Raw genomic sequence first — 11,247 nt, forward strand, 5'->3', positions numbered from 1 at the left:
TAAGAAGCTTTCTTGTTCTTCCCCTTCTTTGCTTTGGCAGCCAAAGTGCAATTTTCTTCATCAGGTGCCTTTGATGAAGATTCGTCCCTGGTATTTCACCTGATCTCCTCCTGCACAAGATCTGACCAAAGTCTCTCCCATCCTGGCAATTTCTCCCGACCATTGACACAGTCCTAATAGGAATGCCAACTCTTTGGAAGACCAAGTAGAGCTAAGCTCACCAAGTCCTCATCATCGATAGTCACCCCCACACTTCCCAGCTCATCTCGGCATCGAGTGAACTTCGTGGGATACTTGGGCATACTGTCTCCTTTCTCACACTTGATGTTTCTGAGTTTATCCTTGAGCACCAACTTCCTCTGGTCGCTCTTGCTTCGAAATAAATCTGTCAACTCTTTCCACATCAAATATGGAGAAGCCTTTCCATGCAGGCTGGACACAATGTGATCCTTCACGCCCTCCAACAGAATCCTTCGACACTTTGTTGTCTTCTTTTGCCAAACCTCAACGTGAGAAACACCAGTAGGCTTTGGGACCTCAGCCTCTATGAACTCCTTTAGCCCATTTTCATCTAACACCGCCTCCACCCTGTCTTTCCATGCAGTATAATTCGAGCTGCCTTCAAGAGCATACTCCAATCGCAATTCGTTGAAAGACATTTCAACTTTGACACCAAGAAAACACCGCTGCAAATTCGAATTCCACCAGCTCAAAACTCAATCGCTTTTGATCTAAAATTCGTGAGAACAAAGTATCTCTCATACAAAGATTGACTGTATGGGCTTTTACCAGATATCTCACCCTCCAAAAGAAGGATGAATCCAGAGGCTACGTGGCCCGATTACACACTCTGCCTGAAGAAATAAAATGTAATCACTTTCTGAATAATAGATCTGATGATCAACTCTGCTCTGATACCATGTAGAGATTTTGAATAATATAACACTTATTCACAGAGATTATCCGAATTATACACTATTGCGGAATGCATGCATAATACATAACCTCCTCTACGTTGATCATCAATTTTGCGAAATTAAAAACAATGAAACATCAATGGCATGTGCACATTAACACAATATGTAACTGGGGAAAGCATACAACTGAAATACCCCAACTATCTGTATATTATAATGATAGAGAACATGTAACAATACATAGTACAATACTCCTCACAATTACTCAGTACTATCTCCACCTGCTACACACAAACTAGCTCAGATCTGAATAAAGTCACACGTTCAAATCTCCTCCGCTGTCTGCTTGCCTCTACTGCGCAATCCAAAGCAAGAATAGGAATGATCCAAGCTCATTTTCCTTCGCTTGTATTGCGCAATCCTCATTGGCAATCTCCATCATTGATTGTGAAAATCTCATGCACAGTTATAGTCACAACTGATAGTAGTCTCCACCTCTAACACCTGTCTCCACTGAACTATCCATGGACTGAGTTAATTGATGTATTCTTTAGTTGCTTTATGATTTAATAATTAATGAGTTAATTAATAATTAATTCACATCACTCATCAATAGTGTATTCTGCAGTTAGACTAAATACAACTAGTTCAACCAAGTCAAACTGAACACAACTCCATCAACTCCTCAATCAACTCCACCAAACTCAATCACTTGAGTTCTAACTGAAGTCCATCATGCAATAGCTCAACTGACCCATAAGAAAAGCGTATTTCCTTCTGGCAGTTGCATGTGCCACATCTGTAGCTCGAACTGAAGTGCTCCAAGAGGATAAGATAATGTTTATAGTCCAAATATTTTTAAGAGCTAATAATATTCGACTGTTCTATTTTTAGCCTGGCAGTCTAAAAATAGACTCCACCCATATGTCCAAAAATAGAAGTCCATCTATTTTTACCAACATGACCAATCATCCACAAATAGCATCCTGCAACTCATAGACCATGATCCATATGTCTAAAAATAGACATAGTCTAAAAATAGACAGTCTAAAAATAGACTTTGCGCCAAAAATAGCCTGCGGGCCCACTTAGTGAAGACGACTCCTTTCCACTAAACTTCATCATCTTGTTGCATTTTCAACATTATGGACAAACCCTTCCGTTTTCTCTAGATAAACCTCTTTTTTATGTTGTCCATTAAAAAATGCAGACTTTACATCTAGTTGGTGCATCATCCAATGTTTCTTAGTGGCTAAAGCAATTAACATTTTTATAGTATTCAGTTTAGCTACATGGGCGAAGGTTTCTTCATAGTCTATCCCTTCTTTTTGTGAGTACCCCTTTTTAACCAACCTAGCTTTTAGTTTTTCTATGGTTCCATCTGCATTAATCTTTGGCTTATATAACCATTTACAACCTATGGTTTGTTTTCCTCTAGGAAATTCAACTAATTGCCAAGTGTTATTTCTGATTATTGAATCATATTCCCGTTCCATGGCTATTTTTCATTCACTACATTCATTTTCCTCTTTGTAACTAGATGGTTCAACCACATTCATCATACTAGTTATAAAAGCATTTTCCCTATATCTTGCAGGCACTTGAGCTTTCCTACTTGATCTCCTGAGTCGTGGGGTGGATTCAAACCTTATTTGACCATCATTTTCTTTTTCTTCCTGCTGTTGTTACCGCTGCTGCTGCTGTTGTTGTTGCTATTGCTATTGTTGCTGTTATTGTTGTTGTTGTTGTTTTTGATGTTGTTGTTCATCCTCTACCTTTGTCTGCTATTGACCCTGATTGTTCTCTACTTCTTCTTCCACCAAGTATAGAATGTCCCATTTCTCATTGTGCTCATCAGATTCTTCATGATCTTTCTCATGGAATTTTACATCTCTACTAACAAAAATCTTGTGAGTAGAGGGATTAAATAATCTGTAAGCTTTACACTGTGAACAATACCCTATTAAGGTACATCTGATGGCTTTTGAATCTAATTTTCTTCTATCTTCCTTTCGAATGTGGGAAAATGCTTTAGATCCAAATATTCTTAAGTGTTTTACTACAGGCTTAAATCCATATAATGCTTCATAAGGAGTTTTCGACTCAAGACTCTTTGTAGGACTCCTATTTTTCAAATAAACTGCAGTGTTCATTGCTTCAACCCAAAAACCATTCGAAAGATTCTTACCTTTCAGCATACATCTAGCACATTCCACCAGCGTTATGTTCTTTCTTTCTGTTACTCCATTCTGCTGTGGAGTATGGGGTACTATGAATTGCTGCAAACTTCGATGATCTTTACAATACCTGATAAGCTCACCCTTCCTGTATTCTCCCCCTTGATCAGAACGAAGAATTTTTATTTGTTTTCCTGTTTGTCTTTCAATCATATTTTTAAAATGCTTAAAGATTCGAATGTATAACTCTTCTTACTTAAGACATACACCCAAAAAACCTTTGTGCAGTCATCATTAAACAATAAAAAATACAGTGCACAGTCTAATGATTTTGTCTGCATGGGTCCACAAAGGTCTGTGTGCACTAATTCAAGTATATCCCTCTGTTTCTTTTCTACTCGAACAAGGAATTATTCTCTATGCATTTTTCCTAATGTACAGGCATCACAATCATTATATACTTGCTTTAGCATAGGAAGAACTCTTACCATTTCCTTCTTTTGTAGTAACAACGAATCATTGTAGTTGATGTGGCCGAATCTCTAATGCCATAGCTCTTCTGTAGTCAAGCTCATTGTTGTCAGTGCTCGAACTGGTGCAGGTCTTACATCCAACTTGTACAATCCTCTTGTTCGGATTCCTGTAGCAATTGTCTTCATGCCATCTAGTAGATCTTTAATATAACAGTTAGATTTAAAGAATTCAACTTTTAGATCTTAATCTGTAATCATGGATATAGAAATCAAGTTCTTTGTTACATCAGGCACATACATAACATTATGAATTTGTTTGATATTACCATTAGGTAGAATGACAGAAACTTTCCCACACCCTTTTATTTGATGACTTCTATCATCACCTGTGTAAATCTATGCACCTTCGTTGATTTCTTTAAAATGTTCGAACCAATGCTTGTTCCCTATCATGTGTGTTGACGCTTCTGAATCTATATACCAGATGTCTGCATCAACATTCTCATCATGATCTACCATGAACAATCTGAAATTCTGCACATGATTGTCATTTGCGAGATGACCTGCATGTCTTTTCTACTTCTGCTGTTCTTCATGATATTTCTTCTTCCTGCACTCCCTAGTAATATGACCCAATTTTCCACAATAAAAGCATTTAGTTTCAAAGTATTTTCTATTCGGATGCATACCTTGGGTCTGATTCGGTATTTTGTGTGAGTTTGCTTTGTTTTGCTGTTGTGGACTTCCTTTCCTTTTGAAGAAGTTTTTCTTCGCCATCAATGCAAAATCAGCACTCTAGGGCTTCGGAGTCGATCTTCTTTCTTCTTCTTGCATCAATATACCTATTAGCACTTCAAATTTTGGGATTTTCTCTCTGACATTTATCCCAATGATGAAAATTTGGTAATCATCAGTGACACCATTCATTGTAATGGCTACAAGATCTGTATCATCAACTGTATGACCAATGTCTTCCAATTTCTTTTTTAGGGTTTTGATCCTTGCTACGAATGAAGTAATTGTTTCATTCTCCTCCATCTTCAGGGATATGATCTTACTCTTATGAAACAAAAGATGATTTGAATTCCTGATCTCATACATCTCCTTCAGAATTCCCCAGATCTCGTTAGTTGTCTTACACTCTCTGATGTGTGGTATGATGCAGTCTTTCACTAACATCTTCAACAACGTCCTTGCTTTACCTTCTCACTTCTCCCAATCTGGGATCGATGCTGATCTAGCCACGAGCCTCGGCTCATCCCCATTCGTAATCGTCCAAGCACTCTGCACGTCTAGCAGAGTTTGCATCTTGAATTTCCAATTTGAATAATTGGAACCATCGAGCTTGTTATTCTCATTGAAGCATACTTCAAACATATTGTTATTCATCTTGGCGATTTAGAAGAAAAAAATTCGACAAGTAAAACAAAGATGTTAGATTTACCCCAGATCTGTGACAGAGACAGATCATTGATCTTCAATGTTGTTTGATCTCGCAGCACACTCGCAGATCACCGTGCTTCCTTCACAGCCTCTAGACAACCTTCTGTTTTAAACTTCTGTAGCCTTCTCCAAGATGCAACCTTCTCTCAGAGCCTTTTTGTTGTTTACACGATCGTCGCAGATGTACATCAATTTTCTGAGACTATCGCAGATGTACACCTAATATCCGAGACGTCGTCGCAGATGTATGCCTAATATCCAAGACTGTCGCAGATATACACCTAATATCTAAGACTGTAATAGATGTACACTGAAAACCTGTGACAGTCGAAAAATAAAAATCGCGAGGAGTGTAATAGCGCTATTGTCGCGCCTATCCACTCAGAACCTGCAACGATTTTAGTTTAGTTGCACCCACCAAACAGTGTATTAGTTCTTCAGCCCTCACGCTCTGATACCATGATAAAAATGGCAATGTTTATATTAAAAGAAATAAAACCCACTAGTTAGCTCTACGAAAGAGAGTCTGAACCAAGAGAGTGTGGCTCTGCGGAATGCCCTACATTGGTCATGCACATTACACATTAAATAAAAAACATGGTTTTAGGGAAGTTAGAACAACATCCTAAGAAATATAAACTAATTTCTATCCTGAGGTTACGTGAACCAACTCTACTTATTTTGGGATATTCTCCATTATCTTCAACCATTCATAACATTGAGAAACAAATCTTCTTTTCCAACATTTTTTTCCCTTCAATTTTGGTCAATTTCGTTTACTGTTTATTTACTACATTTGTAATTTAATTTAATTAGAAAGGCATCTCACGCATGGGATGATTCTTCCTTCCATATTCCTTGTTCATTTCATTTTATTTTTTATATTACACATATTTGTGATTGCGCTCCAACAGTTCATTCTATTGTTTATATTGTACAAATTTTAAATTTGGTCGGCGAGGAATGAATGTCACGTTCTGATTGTAGTCCAACTGTTCGTTCGTTTCATTTTATTGTTTATATTTTACAGATTTTAAATTTGGCTTCCAGGGAATGAATGTCACATTCTAATTGCAGTCCAACTATGCGTTCATTTCATTTTATTGTTTGCATTGTACAGATTTTAAATTTGGCTGGCAGAGGATGAATGTAATGAAACTGTTCGCTCATTTCATTTTATGATTTATAGGGCATAGATTTCAAATTTGACTGGAAAGGAGTGGAAGCCATATTGTGATTGCAGTCCAAAGATAATAAGCAAATCGTAGATAATAGTGTGGAATGCAGGAGCTTTGCTGTGTAAGTTTCCAAAAGAGGTAAACAACGTTCACTTTGTAATAGTGAAACAACTAACACGTATTCAGCCAAATATATTGTCGAAATTTTAGATATAGTAAATATCCATGGATATTTATATCAATGTTGCATTAATCGTTATCGGGATAATATTGACGCGAGGAAAAAATTGAAAAAATTGTAATTATTGGGAAATAATCAGAAATAATTGGGAAAAAATCGTTTGGTACAAAAATATTCATTTTTTTTTTAAATTTCAATTTTTTTAATATCTAAGCCATCTACAACATAAAATAAATACATTGACACATAACCATGATAAAAGAACTAATATATAAGATGTTAGTGCTAAAATCACACATAACATTTAATCATGTCTTGAATAGTAAGTCCGGAATCCTGAGTCCCAACTCAGCCTCAAAATATCAACAAAAAATATAATAATATATGTCATCATGTCATAATTTCATATACAATAATATGAAGAAAATAACTAAAGTCTAGTCCTATTGATTTCCTCTATCCCCTTGCGAGAAAATGCCACAGCTTTCCCTTTCCCTCTAGATGTAGATGCTGGTGCTGGTGGAGTTGGCAGTTGAGTCTGCTATGCTCTAGAAGCTGAAGAACTAGAAGTAGGAGATATAGGAGGTAGACCACGTCCTCTACTGGTGGGTAGCCTGGGCAGGTGGTGTCACCTGGAAACATTACAATCTCTCAATCCTGAAATCCTGAAATACTGATAAGTCTACTATATTTTGAATGAAATCTAAAATTCTACTTTCTCCATATGAAATCCAATGAGGACGGAACCACTCTCAAACATCCTGAGTCATTTCATGGTAATGTTAAAAATTTAAGTAAAAAGATGAAAATAAAGATAGTTTAAGAATTTAACATCATCATGAATAGCATATCAATACTAGGGCTTAGACTTGATCATTAAGCTGCCTCACTCAAAAATTATTTATTTCTTCCAAAAAAAAATTGCATTCAAACATTTAGCATCCCTTAAAAAACCAAAAAAGCATTATAAAACCTTGCTCCTAGAGACCCCATAATAATTTCGATTGTTATTGCGATAAATTCGAATTTATCGTGATAATTTCATAAAAATCGGCTAAAAAAAATTCCGACAATAATTTCATATAATAATCGCGATAAAATCGGCATATCGAAAAAATAGCGATAATTTCAATTTATCGCGATTTTCATAACACTGATTTATATCTAACGGTATATTCTTTAGGATATCTTCTTAGTAATGTAATATCTACAACATTAGATTATGCTATGGTGTTTAAAAGTATATATTGTGATGTATATATTTTTGAATTTTGAAATTGAGTGTATTTTTGTTGTATTGTTAATTGAGTTTACTTTTGGTGGGTGGAAAAAGTAGCGATGTCTTTTAAATCTAAGTGTATGTACTTTAGAGTGCATGTACTGATTTAGAGTTTTGTTTTGTTATTAATGTTTGATGTTTGAGTTGGTTTTTTTCTAAATTTGAATTAATTATAGTGAATTATAAGTTTATATATAAATTTGTATTTGCTTACTTTTCATAATTATTTTTAATTAATACTTCTTCTTAGAAATATTTTATGTAATTTTGCAATTTTGATTAATATCATGAATAATTAATATTTAAATAAACATATTCTCATTGATTGTGATAAACAAATTCACTGATGTTATTGCATTGACAATGTTACTGCACCCATATTTAAACTACCGAATATTAACATCGTCAGAAGGATCGAAGGAAAGCACCAAGTCATCAACATTCTTCATCACAGCGTAGGCACCGTTGCAAATGTGAAACAATGAACTGTGCATCCATGCCAAGGATAGATTGTGGTTGGATTGATGAATGATTGTGAAATTATTTGAATCGATATTTGTAGACATTATACCGTTGTGTCTTATTAGTTGTGCAATCATAAATAGTTTTTTTTGTTGCTAGTTGTTGATTTTTGTTGTTCCTTTAGTTGTGTTTCAGGGGAGAAATAACATGAGTTGTCATTGTTTTGTTTTTGTTGATTGTTTTTTATTAGTGTGATGATGATGTTATTAAGACATCTTCATTAGTGTTGTTGTACCATTTTTGAGCTGAGTTTGACATACTTAAATCATCATTGCTTTTTTATTGTTTGATGGCGTTGCTTATGTTTGAAGCTTATGTCCTAGTTATTTACCAACATTCATTTTCTCTAAAGAATTTATGGGGAAATTGATAGTGTTTACCACTCTTGTAGCTCTGTAACATTTTCTATTTTAGAAATCAATCCACCCCATTGAGTTTTAGGGCTCTCATTTTCACAATTTTGGTACTTTAGCCTTTTGTATTTTTTAATTGAAATTGAGCTCTCTGCTTAGCATTTAGGGGATCATTTGGGGATATATAGTTTCCACTCCATGCTTATATGAGCACTGACATCTTTTCACTTTTAAAGATTTTCTTTTTTTTTTTCCTTTAAAATTTTTTTGGTTTATTTTTTAATGTTTAATTTCTACTTTTACTTAAAAAAATCTTAAAATCAGTCTTTTACCGTGTACGGAGAATAATAAGTTCATATAAAAATTCTTATGATTATTATATAATAGTAGTCTTCTATGTACATATTTGTGATTGCGTTCCAACCGTTCATTATATTGTTTATATTGTACATATTTTAATTTTGGCTGGTAGGGAATGAATATCACGTTCTGATTGCAGTCCGACTATTCGTTCATTTCATTTTATTGTTTATTGGTTATATTGTACCCATTTTAAATTTGGCTGGCAGGGAACGAATGTCGCGTTCTGATTGCAGTCCAACTGTTCGTTCATTTGACTTTATTTTTTACATTGTACAAATTTTAAATTTGGCTGGCAGGGAATGAATGTCACGTTCTGATTGCAGTCCAACTGTTCGCTCATTTCATTTTATTATTTATAGGGCGTAGATTTTATAGTGTAAAGATTCGCTCATTTCACTTTATTATTTATAGGGCATAAATTTTATAGTGCATAGATTTCAACTTTGCCCGGAAAGGAGTGGAAGCCATATTGCGATTGCAGCCGAAAGATAATAGGCAAATAGTAGGCAACAGTGTGGAATGCAGGAGCTTTGCCGTGTAAGTTTCCAAAAGAGGTAAACAATGTTCACTTTGTAACAGTGAAACAACTAACACGTATTCAGCCATATATATTGTCGAAATTATATATATAGTAAATATCCCTGGATATTTATATCTAACGTTATATTCTTTATGATATATTCTTATATAAAGTAATGTAATAAGTACAATATTGGATTATGTTATTTAAAAGTTTTTTTGAATTTTGAAATTCGATATAATTTTGTTGTATTATTAATTGAGTTTATTTGTAGTCCATGGAAAAAGCAGTGGTGTTTTTTCAAAAGTGTATGTATTTATTTAGAGTCTTGTTATTAATGTTTGAAGTTTGAGTTGGTTTTTTTCTAAAGCATGTATTTATTTAGATTTTTGTTATTAATGTTTGAGTTAGTTTTTTCTACAGCTTGAATTAATTATAGTGAATTTTAAGGTTAGGTAAAGCTTGTAATTTGAATTTTAAGGTTAGGTATAGATTTGTATTTGGTCACCTTTTATAATTATCTTTAATTAATATTTATTCTATTTTTATATAATAGAAATATTTTATGTAATTTTGCAATTGTGATTAAGATATTTATTGATTCTTATAAGCATTGACTAATGTCATTGCATATGACAATGTTACTGCAACCATATTTAAACTATGCAATATTAGGATCAGAGGAAAGTACCGAGTCATCAACATTCTTCATCACATTGTAGTCACCATTGCACAATGAATTGTGCACCCATGCCAACCATATGATCGATTGTGGCTGGATTGATGAATGATGGTGGAATTATTTGAATAGATGTTTGCAGACATTATATCATTGTGTCTTATTGGTTCTGCAATCATTATAGTTTTTTTTCTTTGTTAGTTTTTGATTCTTGTTTCTCCCTTAGTTGTGTTTGAAGGGATAAGTTACATGAGTTGCCAATGTCTTATTGTTGTTGATTGTCTTTGATTAGTGCGATGATGATGCTATTAAGACATCTTCATGAGTATTCTTGTACCTTTTTTGAGCTGAGTTTGACATACTTAAATCCTCATTGCTTTTTTGTTGGTTGATAGAGTTTCTTCTATTTGAATTTGATGTTCTAATTCTTTACCAACGTCTATTTTTACTAAAGCATTTATGAGGAAATTGATAGTGGTTTCTAGGTTACCACCCTTGTAGCTTTGTAACATTTTCTACTTTAGAGATCCACTGACCTCATTGAGTTTTATGGCTCTCATCTTCACAGTTTTGGCATGTTAGCCTTTTGTATTTTTTAATTGGAATTGACCTCTCTTCTTATCATTTAGTGGATCATTTTGGGATATATAGTTTGGACTCCATGCTTATATGAGCACTGCCATCTTTTTTCTTTCAAAGATTTTCTTATTTTTTTGTTTTTAGAGAGTTTTTTTCCTATGCTTTTTTTATGTTTAATTATTACTTTTTCTCAATGGGTCCTAGAGTTTGTCTTTTCCCATATTCATTTTTCAAATTAGCCAGCTACAGAGAGTTGTAATCTCATATAAGAATTTGTATTAGCCTACTCATTATAATTATGTTTAACCGACACTAAATCTCTTCCATTATTATATAATAAAACTCTTCTATATAGTGATTAATACCATAAACCACTAAAAATATTATATTATATTCTTTTAACTTTTATAACTATATATAAAACACTACACACTAACCATTCGGTAAGCCTCGTAAATTGTATGCAATTAGTTATATTACAAATTGTATACCACCTAGATGTATAATAAAAAAATCTATAATAGCGACATAACTGTAGTAATATATCCGGGAGTATATATCTTTAAATATATATTAATTCATA

Source organism: Pinus tabuliformis, chromosome 2_2 (genome assembly GCF_031772625.1).
Source record: "Pinus tabuliformis cultivar Carrire ecotype Pingquan chromosome 2_2, CPIR1, whole genome shotgun sequence".
Classification (NCBI taxonomy): domain Eukaryota; kingdom Viridiplantae; phylum Streptophyta; class Pinopsida; order Pinales; family Pinaceae; genus Pinus; species Pinus tabuliformis.